Below are 14,737 nucleotides of genomic sequence, written 5' to 3' on the forward strand. Positions count from 1 at the left end.
GTATTTAGCAAAACCCCTCATCTAATGGCAAAAATATATTTTGTTTGTTTCAATGTTATCTGGAAATATAGAAAGATTATGCCTTGAACTGTGGATTTTAAATGGATCAGTTTTTTACCAATATTTTCTTTTTTTTTTATGTTTTCAAGAAATAGAAAGACAAGATAAATATACTCACCAGGAAAATGAGCCACGGGTTTGGGTTTGGTTACTCACCTGGTGATTAGGATTGGCTACTCCTGTCAGCTTTCTTTTCTAAAACCATAGCTAGAAAAATAATAGAGGCTTCTTTTTGCTTTAAAATGGAGCTATAAAATAGTAAGATATTGTCTTTACATCTAGCATAATAATTTTTACTTTGTTCTTCTTTCTTTCTTAATCATAGTAAAAGGTGATTGCAGATGCACTTCAAAACAGGGGAAAATAATAAAGCAAGCATAATCAACAGTGAAAGCAGAAGGGAAGGATCCACTCTCCAAAAGCTTTAAGCAGTTCAAACCCCACTTTGTGGAAACTGTAGAATCCCTTGGCTAAAATAGATAGGTAGCTAATTTCCAGAAGAAATAACATGACTTCTCAAGAATACAACTACTAAAAAATGAATGATGTCCATGACATTTACAGTAGAAAGTCTTGGAGAAGTATTTTTCCAGGGACTTACCTCAAAATTTAACATCTAACTATGCTGAAGATTTGTTTTCACAGCCACCAACACTAACCAACATATCTGCACAGGTAGACTGATTCTTTCTTAGGGAGACAACAGACTCAAAGCTGAACCATATATTTTTGGCTTAGGCTTTTATTTTTTTTTTTGTTTTTTTTTTTGTTTTTGTTTTGTTTTGTTTTTTTGGGGCTTTTTTTGATTTTTTTTTTTGTTTTTTTTTTTTTGTTTTTTTTTTTGTTTTTGTTTTGTTTTGTTTTTTTGGGGTTTTTTTTGATTTTTTTTGTTGTTTTTTTTTTTTTTTTTTTTTTTTTTGGGGTTTTTTTTTATTTTTTTTTTTGTTTTTTTTTTTGTTTTTTTTTTTTTTTGTTTTTTGTTTTTTGTTTTTTTGTTTTCCCCAAGTATGCCAAGATAAGACATGCTTGAAAACTTCTCTTGCTTGGACAAGAGGAAAACAAGACATTATTTGTAATATTGATGCCTTCCAGACATCTCTTCTTTATCGGAAAAGTTACACATTTGTACATTCTGCATGATATTGGTCTGAGATAAAGGAATATCTGAATCTAAGGTGTGAACTAGATGAACTTCTGGAGTACTTTCCAATTTTATAATGCCATAATTTTATTATATAAAGAATTTGCAATTATAAACAAGAACAATGCTTTTCGGTCATATGGTTTATAAAGTTGATAGCAAGTATAAAGCATGCATATTATTTTGCCAAGAAAATAATTTTATTTTTTGAGAGATGGCAGTGAGTTGAAAATTACGAATTATAAATCCTTGCACTCATAAGAAAAAATGTATCAAAACTGCTTCTACATCTACAGTATAAAAATATTCTCCTTATTCCTCTGTTCTATTCTTGTGATAATCCACAGTTTGAAAAACAGAGGCTACTACTAACACATTGTCATTTGTAGAACAATCTTTTTGCACTGATGGAATATGATACAGGAAAATTTCATTTTAGAATTCAAAAGTTTTGTTCTGTTTGCTCCTGTTTACCATTATTTATTCTGAAAATGTCAGATCAGTTTAATAATCTGTGGCGCACAGACTCAGAACGCTAAAATACTTTGAGGTAGAAAACATATTTCCATCTACTTGAAGCTGCAGCCATTCTGCTGATAAAACGTAATTTGGCATGTTGCATTTAAATTTTCATCTGGCCTGTAAGTAGCATTGTTGTGACTTAAGTGGGTGGTCTTGAGAATATTTCAAGAATATGAGAATATTATATGGGAATATTATAGTGGCCTATAACTAAATATGCTTCGACATTTGCAGCCATTGTCATTATTTGAGATAAGAAGCATCTCAGATTATTTTGGAAATAAAATGCAGGCATATATGGTCTTTTGGTGACGTGTCCCACAGTGAAGACTGTCTTGGAGGAGAATGTGTAAGAACACATATCCAGTTATTGTGCAGATAATTTAGAGACCAAGCCAAAACTTTGAGAGTGATTGGACATATCTGACACATCTACTCATTTTAAGGTTAGTGCCTTACTACCTTGCAACTTTTACTCACTTTTACTTTTTACTCACTTTTACTTTTTACTCACTTTTACTTTCCTGAGAGTTAATGTATATATTTAGTGATTTCTAGAATAAGGTTTGTTATCAAGGATTTTGAGGGTATCAAAATGGAAAACTTCAGACTGCTGCTTTTATATGTATATGTGTGTATATATATATGCATATATAAATATGTATATATGTATATGTGTGTGTATGTGTATATATATATATACATATATACACACACACACGTATACACACACAGCATTCACCCAGCATTTTCTGTTTTTAGTTCACTTTGGAATTATTGACCACACACATAAATTTGGGTCATGGCAGAAAATAAAGCATGTGGTCTCCTCCAATAATAACTTATGGTTTATTCAAGTTCAGAATCTTTGCACTGTTTTTTCAGAATGTTAGCTTAGTGAAGAGAAGAAAAAATGCCTTGTATTTCAAAACTTTAATTTTCTTTACATTGTTTCCTGCTTGATGTACATTTTGTATATGATTTTCAGTCTAAAGTAATGAAAGGGATCACATCTTGCTATTAAGAAATCCCTCAACTTTCTCCACATTTTGCTTCTTTAGATTCCTCTTTTTTTTTTTTTAATCAAGCTTTTCTTAAACTTTAATCCTAGTGAATAACTGTTTGGATTAGGAATAAGCAACATCTTTTTACATCTATGCTTTTTTAAAATGCCAATTCTTAACTGAAGATCAAGATAAAGAAGAGTGTACCTTTGTGCCAGTACAGTTGGTATGTATTTTATCAACATTGTCCTAGTTGACTCCTGTGTTAAACAAGGATTGTTCCTTTCAGGGATGCAAAAATCCAAATTTTCTGGAAAAGTAGACTTCAGAAAAAAAATAAGCTTTTTCCTGAACTTCTTTCATATGTTGTCTAATTCAACTTCATTCACAGTGGAGAATTTATTGTCTTTACTTGCCTCCAGGATAAGGAACTAAAAGGACACATAGAGCAGTGAAAAGATACTGATCCTGAATCTTATCTGATAACATTATTGTTTCCTTAGTATCCTCGCCCACCGGACTGAAAAGAAAAAGCTTCACTGACTCTCAGGTGTGTGCACTTTTGTTCTCAGCTGGTAGAGAAAGTCCCTAACTTGTTACAGCTCTCTCCTGAATGTTCATTGTAATCTTTGGAAACAGGTTACTAGGATTGGTGAATCCCTTGTCTAACAGATATTCTTCTCCTTAAAGGTTCAGCTCTAACCCAGGACTCACATTTCTCTTCTATATATTTCTGTTTTATAACTACCATCATCTGCTTCATATGAAAGTGCTAGAATTATTTTTTCTGTTTTTCCACTATTATAAAACACTTTTGTCTACCTAAAAAATCTACTGCAGATAGCCAGGAATATTGATGTCTTGTGTGTGCACAGATAAACTTATTTTTCTCATATAAAATGACACTGGCTACTCACGAGTGAGTGGTCCAAAGCAGCCAGCAATAGATAGTATGGTTTATTTTTCTTCAATACTTAAATTGATATTCCTAAAATGTGTTTATAAAGTGAGACTGAAGGTTTTCAAAATATTTGACTTTTTTTTTTGTAGGGAACCATTTTTATTTTATATAAAAACGATATTTTTCAATTACCAAATCCTTTTTCAGAAGTTTTTCCACACTTTTGTGGTATTTATCTGAAAATTCTAACCTTATATGACAGTCCAAGAGGAAGGTTAGAATGAATGGGATGAATTTTTCCTTCACAATAACAGAAATTCAGAGCACAAACATCATTATTCAAGTCTAAACAACACTAATGAATCAAGTCCAAACACACTAATGCTACAGGTTTATAGCACTAATTTTTCTTAATTTCTCAAATCCTTATTTTTTCAGAATGACTGTATATATTTTAAGCACTTTCTGTCTACAGATAGAAAGGAAAACTGCTGGAAGCATCCTGGGTAGAGTGGATGTGAATGATTTTGAATTATATATATATATAGCTATGGGTAACCGTACATTTTAAAGGGCAGGGACATCTTGATCTGTGGATTTTTAATCCCTTAAAACTAAGACAAAAATCTGGTGAAACACCCTGAAGCAGGCTAACAAATGGACCACAACAATTAGTGGTTATGAAGAATGTCATTATTCTTGACAGGAAAACAGTGTGCACAATGCTGTTGGCTATTTATTTTCATAAAACCCTTCTTAACAATCACTGGAATTCTTTAAAAGCAATATTCTAGAATTATTTAGCGGTGATAATACAGATTGCTGCTTGAAATCACTTTCTCATGGGTGCCAATCTCTGCGGTATTGCACAGAGGGCTGGGAGAACTCTTAGCTGACACCTACTTGTAATGCTGCCAGAGTCAGGGGTCTTCTGCCAAAACTATGTCTTTGAATGTTTAATGTGTATTAAAGCAACCTGAAGGTGGTCAACAAAGACTGAGATAGAAAACTAAGTTACAGGTGATACCTTTCTATCCTCGCTCAGTATATCTCACATTGATATAAGCCTAGACTCTTCCTGCTTCACCATTTTTATTTCTCTGTATTGCTTTCTCAAGAGGACTGGATATTGAATAAGTGAATAAGAGCAAATTTAGCTGTGCTTGTCAAAGCAGATAGGGCTTGTTTTATATACAGTCAGTGTAAGATTAATAGAAGTAATTCTGTAGACCCAGCTATTGCAATGATCGGCAATATGGATTTTGATACAAATAATTAGACAAAATTATGCATAATTTATGAACATGCGATACTCTGCATTAGACGGGACTTCAGTATCACGAGGAAAAGAAATCTGAAAAGACAAATAGGTATTTTGATAAATGACCAGTTCCAGCCTCTTCTGCTGTTTCCCCCTTCTGAACATGCTACTATATCCGTGATAGAGCTTTCTGTACTTGAACTTCATGCCCTTGCTCTGGTGAAATCTGTTAGCCTCCAGGAATGGCTACAAAGCCAAAACTTATGTATTTGGATTGCTGAGACAGACAATCAAATTACTGAGCACCTACTGTGAAAAGACCAAACATGCCAGGAGAGAAACCTCCTCAGTAGTTCCACTTCTAAGAGCTACCTCCTGTATATATCCTGATGTGTACTTCATTGGCTTCAACTGGCCTCTGGAATATTCCTATAGATTAAACATAAATTGGTTTAATTGAATGCTTAAAACTACATGTCATCTAGACCAGTCTGTACAAGTAAAACCATTCCAATGTCTTCCTTCCCTTCTGTGCATTTGGGTCCACAAAAACACGACAAAAAAAGGAAAATAGACATACATTAGACGTATATACAGCTTAAAGTATTTGTAGTTCCTCAAATTTTTAAACTTATTACATTTATGAAAATTTAAACATTAAATAAGTTTAAAAGCCATGTTTTTAATCAAAAGGTGATAGGTTCAGACTAGATATAAGGAAGAAAGTTTTTATGGTGAGTGTGGCAAAACACTGGAACAGGTTCCACAGAGAGGTGGTGAATATTCCATCCTTGTAAAAGATCAAAAGTTGGACAGGGCCCTGAACAAACTGATCAAGTTGAAAATGTCCCTGGTCTTTGCAGGGGAGTTGGACTATATTGTCTTTACAGGTCCCTTCCAATAAAAATTCTATTGTGATTTTATTATTCTATATAGCTAAACATAAAAAATGAAGAGAAAAAGTAAAACATAACTTTACTATTAACCAGCAATCAACTTCCTATTTTCTCACCTGAGTTAATAGGAATAGAGAAAAGGAAAATAAGTACTCCTACACAACCATGTCATACAAGGACATACTACAGAAATTAATACTAATGGGCATGGAGAGGATAGCACCTCCTTAACTTTTGCCCCTTCCCAGTATATATTTGCCTAAAATACTTCTCTTCACGTAAAGGCAGTTGGTAAGAATGAAGGCCAGGTTGCTAGCCAACTGCTGATATCTCAGTTAGGAGCATTTTCTTACTATTGCATAGCAAAGTAAAATAATTTAACATTAAATTTAAAGTCATATTTCTTAAACATTCAAAACAGTATGGAAAGAAGAGAATAAACTCTGTCAGAGGATTTTTTCATTTACTTGTTCAGCTGAACAACAGACATCAGAGACATGCAGAAAGGAAGCCACATGGGTTGTATCACTGAATAGAAACACAATACCAAAACTATAAACAACATTTAGACATTGAAAATTTCTCAGTCCATTGAATTTGATGCTGATAGAGATAGACTTCCTTTGAAAGAGCAATGATCTGCATTCCTTTTGATCAATGTCTTGGGACAGTCTAATATTATTTCACTTCAGGGTAACAACAAGTCTGCAATTGTTTCTTTGTAGAATACTTGAGCGCAGGAGAACTGTCTAAAAGATTAATATATGGAATGGTAATCAGTTGTGACTGTGACTGTCTGCACGTACACGTCTGTATGTCACAAGGTGGCTTTACAAATATCCATGGCAGAAAATTTTCATTTTTTTCCCTGGTCCACCAAGCCTATCTTCAAATGGTGCTGTGAGGATATATTCCCATCTTCAGAGCCACTAATATTGATGCTGTCATCAGTATTTCAGACTTGAAACTTGCATCTAACTGGTCATGTGTGAATGTTGCTTCCTGACTTATATGCGTGCATATACAAACTATGTTTAAGCTAAAATGTGAGCTTGGCTGCACAGAGCTATGCCTTAAATTTGGTTGAGGAAGGACGTCACAGCAATTAAAATATGTTCTAGTCTCCTTACACACAGTGCTGACCGCTGGATATTACTGTATGAATAGAACCATTTTTGGGATCAGGTAAGTTAATAAAAACCATATCCTTGTGGTGATCAATCTGGTTTTGCACTAAGTCTGGAATTCTCTTTTTCTGGATGGAATGCAATCCATGCAGTTCAAATTTTTTTTCTTAGTTTGGGTTTCTTTTTTTCTTTGTTTTCACATTTTTAAGTGAAGGTATGAGACTTCTCAGAGCAAAGTACAATTCCTAAATGACATTTGAGCTAAATATATGTAATTTTAAGAAAATGAATAAAAGATATGGAAATAAAATCAAGTGTTTTGTTTTATTTTCAAAGGTCCCTTCATCTTATTTTCTTGATTATTTTTGTTTCATGAGCAAGAAAAAATGGGTCTTTTCACAACTCTAATAAAAAGTCCAGTGCAACATGTAAACTTCTCAGCCAAACAAGCTATAAAATTGTTCCAATGTATTAAAAGTTTAAATCAACGCATTAAGACAGTACGAGTTTTTGTCATCTTAAAAGCAATAACTATTTTTTGTTATCTACACCTCAGAAAATTTGTATGTCAGCTGCTGCATCAAATGATCATAAATATATACTGGAAATGAATATGAATTTTCAGAAGTGTCACGATTGTGCAGGCAGTTTAAGGAGTGAAAAGAAAGAAGTACTTGGTTTCTGCTTATTCTCTAAAATGAGTAGTATTTATTAACGTTTTCTCTTCACAGCAAAAGTACTAGGCATTTAGAAAACGACATTTTGGTATATCAGGATGTGTGGATCTCAATTTTTGTGCATAAATTTACCAGGATAAGTACTGATATAATTCCAGAGTAAAATGATGATGTTTACCTATAGTAAAATAAATGGAGTTCAAGAAAACCCAGGAGAGAAGTAGCACGCTCTTAACAAGATCCCAAGGTTTTGCAGAGAACATGTCTTCTGTAGGAAAGTCCTCTCATATTTTCCTACTGCCTTGTCCAGAACATTAAGAGGCTTAGCACAGATGTGTTAAGTAGGCAATACTTATTTGATAACTTGGAAGTTTCTTTAAGCAATATTCAATTATGCTAGACATAATACAGTTACATTTATTTTGAAAATAAATGATGTTTCAGGCTTTTCTCTGAAACAAAGAAATCTAGGGGGAAGTATGCTATCAGGTGTAAAAATCTTCAGATGTTCCCTTGGTGATGCTTTACACTGTGCTCTTAGGGATGATGTATGCATTGATACATGACAGTTCTTGAAAAAAAGCAAGGTAGAGAAACTCTGTTTCTGCAAAGTAAGTATGGCATTACCCATCCTAACATTGCTTTCACAGGCAAATCCACAACAAAATTAACACAGTTCCCTCTCCCCCAGGGTATCCACTTAAGGGAATTTTCATACAGGTCCATGGTAAGGAAAGTTAGAAAACAGCAATATCCTTATTCAGTTCTCCTCAAACAGTAGTTAGTGTCTCTCAGAGACCAGCTGAAGGGAAGGAAATGGGAAGGCAGCAACTTTCCCCTTTAAGAAAGCCAGAGGACAACTCATTGTTAGAAGGCTCCTGGGCAGACAGGATTATTTTGTCCAGTCTGTTTCATATGATAGATCAAGGCAGTTGTGGCTGGTCAATGTCAAATGTTTAGAATATCTCTGTTAAACATGCAGGACAAAGATTGACGCACAATAGAATAACTGTGCTGCAAGCTATTGTCAAAGAGAAACCGAAAACTGAGAAACCTAACCTACTAAAATATGTATCTTATTGGTGGAAGCTGTCTCAGATAATGATCATTAAAAATATTAAAACCCTTAGGAACAGATGAATTGTAGGTGCTGCATGTTTTACTGCTTGCTAATATGGATAGCTTAATCCACAAAGGAGTCATTTATGTGACTGCAGAGCAGAGCTGGCCAATGCATTCCCAGACTGATATAGTCCTGGTTTATACAATTACATAGATGAAATGTTCCATGTTCAGAGGCAAGAATTTATTTTGAAAACCTACTTTGATATACAAAATTATCTCCTGAGCTGTTTTTATGTTTGAGGTTTGAACTATTTACAGTCCTTGAAATTATACTAATTGTTTTGCTTAAAAAACCAGATGTCCCAAGTTAGAATACACTTTGAAATACAAAACTAAATGTGAAGGGTGTCACAGAGAACTTCTCTTCATAAAAGAGTAAAAAGGATGAAACTTAATTTGAAATTAGGTATATCTTTGTGCACAATATAATGAACAAACCCTACAATGGCCCTTACAATGCCATTCTCTACCGTCCTTGCCACCTACTCTGTCCGGATTAAGGCCATATACTGTTTTTATGCTGGGTTTTCAGAACTGGGATTCTGCTATGTAGACAGAAAAATAATTTTTTAATGTCATAAACTTCTGCATGAAAACTCAAATATGGAGTTAGACAGCTTTAAATCAATTGCAGGTTGCTAAAACACTGATTTAGCAGAACAGAGGAATGCATTTCTTGTATTTTAAGGTATCTGAATCTTTGAAGGCAGTTGTCTTTTGCCACAGTTTCCATAAAAATGCAGATTAAAGAATACTTGCTTAGTTTTTCTTGCATTTTATTTTGACTTTTTTCTTTTCATTCCAGTGTTATGATAAATGAAGCACCATGGAACAGCTAGATATTTCACTTAACTAAGACTTCTGATTTGTAGTGAAATCTCTTGATTCTTGATGAATTATCTAAGCTTTCTGCAAAGTGCCTGTGGAAAGGGCAAACAGCTAGGAAACAGATATTAAATACTCAAGGAACATTACTTTGCCTTAGTTCTGCATTCTTTTAAGTCCAGATATGAAACATGGGAGATCTTAAAAGGAAAATGTTTTTATTTCATCCATGGAATGGATTTTGATTGTGTTATGAAGTAAAAAATTTCCTCAGACATTGGCAAGGGCTTTTTTTTTTTCTCAAAATGTCTGGTCAAACATATGTATAGCGGTCAATACACAAAATGAAATCTGGTATTCTGAACACATTGTGAATAAGGTACCAGACCCAGTACACTGGAGCTGACAATTCTTTGCGTCCAGTGATTTAGGCTGTGGTAATTCCACAAGGCAGCCAGGAGTAACCAGTAGTGAACTTGATGAGGAAAGTCAGCATGATTTTTCTTTTCTCTTTTAGCAGATGAACACTAGGAACAGTGGTCCTCGTCACAGGATGAAGTCTGTACAGAATTTATAGCAGACATTTAATGCTTCTGATGTTTAATGCTGTGTTGGAAGACTAAACTTGCTGGTCATTATGTCTTGTATTGCTCCCCAGAAACTGATAGGTCAAATACTAAAACCTGAAATGTGGATGACAAAACTGATCTCAAGCCAAAACTTGAATAAAAAATTGAGGCTGGAAAGGATTTACTTCTTCCCTTTTGGTTAATTGATAGGATTTCTGTTTTGTGAATGTTCTACACACTCAAGTATTGTTTGTTCATGTAAAATTTTTCAATTACTTAAAAAAAAAAAAAGAAAAATCAATAAGGCTTTCTGAAGTGTTTTGTATTTATCATTCTTTATGGAATAATTTACTGGAAAGAAATTCTGCAGGTTGTAATAAGACAACAAACTTCATTGTATTCATTCTGATCTGTTTCAAAGATGCATGTCCTCTTGAAAGATGAAAGTGAAATGGCAATGTGAAATCAATTGAAATTATGTATTCAATTGCTCTTTTAAGTGTTCCAGCCTAAATATTACTTGACAATTTAGACAGACTAAATTAGTATTCATTGAATGAGTGGAGTTTTGGCACAAATGCTGATGACAATTACCAGAAATTATCTCTACACTGAATATTTATTGTAAATTACAACTGGATTACCAAGTTTTCTGTGGTTTCCAAAGATTACCTGTAGATTAATATAGGCCTGTGAAATGTTAGAATGCCTCAATAAGAGAAAATTTCTGTTGGGCGTATTTAAGACTAAGGGTGAGCACAAAAATAGAAGGAAAACTTCATAGATGAAAAAACACAGAATCAAAATTATTAAGATTTTTATCATTTTCTGATTTTCTCAAAATCTTAGATGCATCTGTACAGGATGGAAGTGACCTCATAGAAAACGGCTCTGCAGAGAAGGACCTGGGAGTCCTGTTGGACAACAAATTGTCCAAGAGCCAGCAGAGTGACCTTTTGGCCAAGAAGGACAATGGTGTCCTGGGGGCTACTAGAGATCATTGTCAGCAAGTTCTGGGAGCTGATCCTGCCCCTCTATTCAGCCCTGGTGTGGCACATCTCTGGGACTGCTCTGCCCAGTTCTGGGCTCAGGGCAACAAATATGATTAAGGAACTGGAGCCCCTCTATTACACGGAGAGGCTGAAAGGGATGGGCCTCTTCAGCTTTGAGAAGAGGAGACTGAGAGGGAACCTCATCAATTCTGTCTCAGTGTCTGCAGAGGAGGGACCAGGCTCTGCTTAAAGGTGCTGAGGCTACAGGCAGTAAGTGATGCACAGGAAGTTCCATCTGAACATGAAGAAGAACTTTATTGTGTGAGTAACTGTGCACTGGATTAGATTGCCAGAGAGGTTGGGGAGTCTCCCTCACAGGAGATATTCCAGAACCATCTGGACACAACTCTGTGCTGTGTGCTCTGGGATAACGCTGTGTGAGCAGGGAGTTTGGACCAGATGACCCACAGTCCCACAGCAGACCCTTCCAGCCAGACACATTTTTTGATTCTGTTATTTGGTGAATATGTGATTTTATTAATGAAACACTTTTCTTCATTAACTAAGCCTTTTGGACAAAGAAGATAAGCTTAAAATGGGGTTTCATTGTGTTAAAAATATTGGTTGTGTACTGTTAATCTTAACATTTTTTAAATCGCTGCAAAATCTGATGCTCCTAAGGCAAGAAAATGTTCTACCCAAGTAGATTTTATTCCAAAAATCAGGTGGACAGGAGTGTCCTCTTTGATTTAACATGGAAGAGTAGTCATTATTTTAGTCTAATGCTAAAATTGGACGTCTCTTTAATTTTTCCTTAAAGAGTCTCCTTTCATAGAGGAGACATCAGCATCTTCCCAGCCAGCTCATCCATTTGCTTTGCTAATTTCATGGTTAGAAAGTATTTCCTAGTAATCATCCTATTTTTCTCCTTCTACCTTGTTAGCCACAAGCATAAGGAATAATAAGTTGTTCTTGTTTGCAACAACTATGGAATATATTTAAAAATGCAAAAAGCATTATGTCACAGTGTTTTCCTTCTCTTAGACTAAACAGTCTTATTCTCTCAGCTCTTCCCTTCCAAGACCATTACCAGTTCTGTGAGCATTCATGCTGCCATTCTCTAGATTTTTTCCATTTGAGCATGTTTCTCCTGACATGGCAAATCTGAATCCCAAAATACACTCCTTTTGTTAAAGGCCACATAGAATGGCTTGAGTTGAAAGGGACACTGAAGGTCACACAGATCCTGTTTGTCACAGAAAGGCCTGCCCTTAGAGTAATGCCATGAAAATGTTCACTCACATTAACCATTAAATCCTTTTCTGCAGATCTGATATTCAGCTAATTATTTCACAGTCCCCTCTTATGAAAGTGATTCTTCATGCCAAGTGCAATGCCTTGTTTTGCCCCATTTGATTAAATTGAAATTATCTCTTTGGTTACTAAAGGATCATAGTTTGTACCCACAAATATCAGCCCCTACATTTTGATCTTGAAAGACTGAGTTTCCATGGTTGAGATCTCTTGCTATGCACCTGCAGGGAAGGAACAATTTCCAGTATATTCCATTGGTAGGACATGATTTTTATGGTGTTAGGAACAACACATAACTACTATCACTTATTTTGGCAAGACTGTACTTCCAAAGAAATATTTCTTCTTCTGTTTTCATCAGAGGCTTCAGTTAAAGCTCATTTTTCTCCTCCTACCTCAGGGACTTTCCTTTGGTTGACCAAAGGCCAAGAATAGAAATATATGAGTTATTTCACATCCAACCTGACATTTTGTCTGGTTTATCCTCTTTAGGGTTCCCCACACCCTGAATAGTGGGGAGTAATTTTGCGGGAAGCTGAGTATATTTGAGCACTATTTTGCACAGTATTACGGTGATTGTTTTAATTTATAATAAAAACAAGCTAATTGAAGAATGTTTATGGCTTTTATATCCCCACTGGTTTTGTTTTCTTTTATTCATGAGTAATATTGCCAGTGTGGATGGATGGGAAGGGGTTTAGCAGATGAGAGTTCTGTCATTCTGACTTGGTTTAAACATGTGTAATGCCCATCTCTCCAGGCTTAAGAGAACCAACATTTCAGCTTCTTCTTCTTTACGTTATCTGAAATTTTATTTTGATAGAGATTTTTGTAGAAACTATGTGACCTTTGTGATCTTTCAAGAACTGGCTTGCCCAATCTTTGTATTCAAACTGGGTAAGCTTTGCTTATAAATGCCAGTCAAAGTTACTTTAATCTTACACACCTATACCTATATCTGTATCTTCGTTATCTTTCATTTGACTCCCTTAACTTTCTAGTTTAAACAGACTAGTTGAAGCAAATGAGGACAAGATATTGCCAGAGTGGCTATTCTTTTATCTGTTTAAAAATCAAAATAGTAAAAACCATCATTTTACAAAATACTAGAAGTATTGTCTTAAATATGCAAATAGTCCCTGTGCAAAAGTGACCTGTTAGAAGTGACATGTTAGAAGTCCTAAGTCTTAATGAATAGATGAATAGATGTCAATAATTTTAATTATGCTTCTCTTCACAGCACTATTGTCAGTGCATTGGTTCTATCAATCGCCTTGTCTAAGCTTACAACAGCACCCATGTGGAAAGCAAAGAAACATCAGTATTTTTAAAACTACACATGTTTATGTGCTACAGTTAACCTGGGAATTGTAAGACCTTATACTAGAGGTCCAACTTGGAAATGAATAGTTCATACTCTCAAAGCTCTTTATCTCCCTCCTTTGAAGGTTCAAAGGCTGTAAGCCTCTGATATTCAGATGTTGAACAGATGACTGAAGAGTGATACAATGCATCCTCTTTAGGAAAAAGCACTTTTAAAAGTGATTGCATTTTTACATTTAATATGAAATTTGAGAAAGAAGCTACACACAAACTGCATGTGTACAATAACCCAGGGAGTCTTGGGTAAATCTGGAAACACCATGTTTTTTGTTTTTTTCCATTTCCTTAGCTATTTATCTAGACCTACTGCTGTATCAAAGCTCAGAGATATGATACCTGACAGTTTTAACAACTGCCACATTTTATTGCCCTGCATTTGCCTCAGTCCATTTAAAACTCTCAGCCAATATTTGGGCTTGATTACACTATTAGGGTCAACCACGGGCTGTTCCCAGTAGTCAGGATAAGGTAGCTCTGTTTTCAAGGGGATAGATTTAATATAAGATTTCATATGAGATATAGATCTTTTATATCAGCCCACTGAACCCACAAGGGATTACTGATATTGACATGGTTTAATACTAGGAAGATAAACAAACAGCTTTTAAGAGAACGCAAAACACTTTTGATTACTTACTCAGACTGAAATTATTGATTGTTTTATCAGGCCCCTGCTTGTATGAAAAGGGCAGGGTCAAAGAAAGAAACAACAAAATAAAAAACCCAGAAGAGATGAATGGAAGTCTTAAACTGATGGGTACTCAGCCAGACTAGGCACAACCACTACTGCTATGGCTTGGCATATAGCAGCCTGACGCGCCCTTGTGAGCGAAAGTGTGTGCTTAGAGACAATGTGTTTCATCTGTTATTTTTAATTATTGCAAACTGTGTTTCAGTTGGCTTCTGTGATGGCTATTGCAATCTCCAATTATTTTAGCTG

This window comes from Onychostruthus taczanowskii, unplaced genomic scaffold (assembly GCF_017590055.1).
Source record: "Onychostruthus taczanowskii isolate IOZ18803 unplaced genomic scaffold, ASM1759005v1 scaffold83, whole genome shotgun sequence".
NCBI lineage: Eukaryota > Metazoa > Chordata > Aves > Passeriformes > Passeridae > Onychostruthus > Onychostruthus taczanowskii.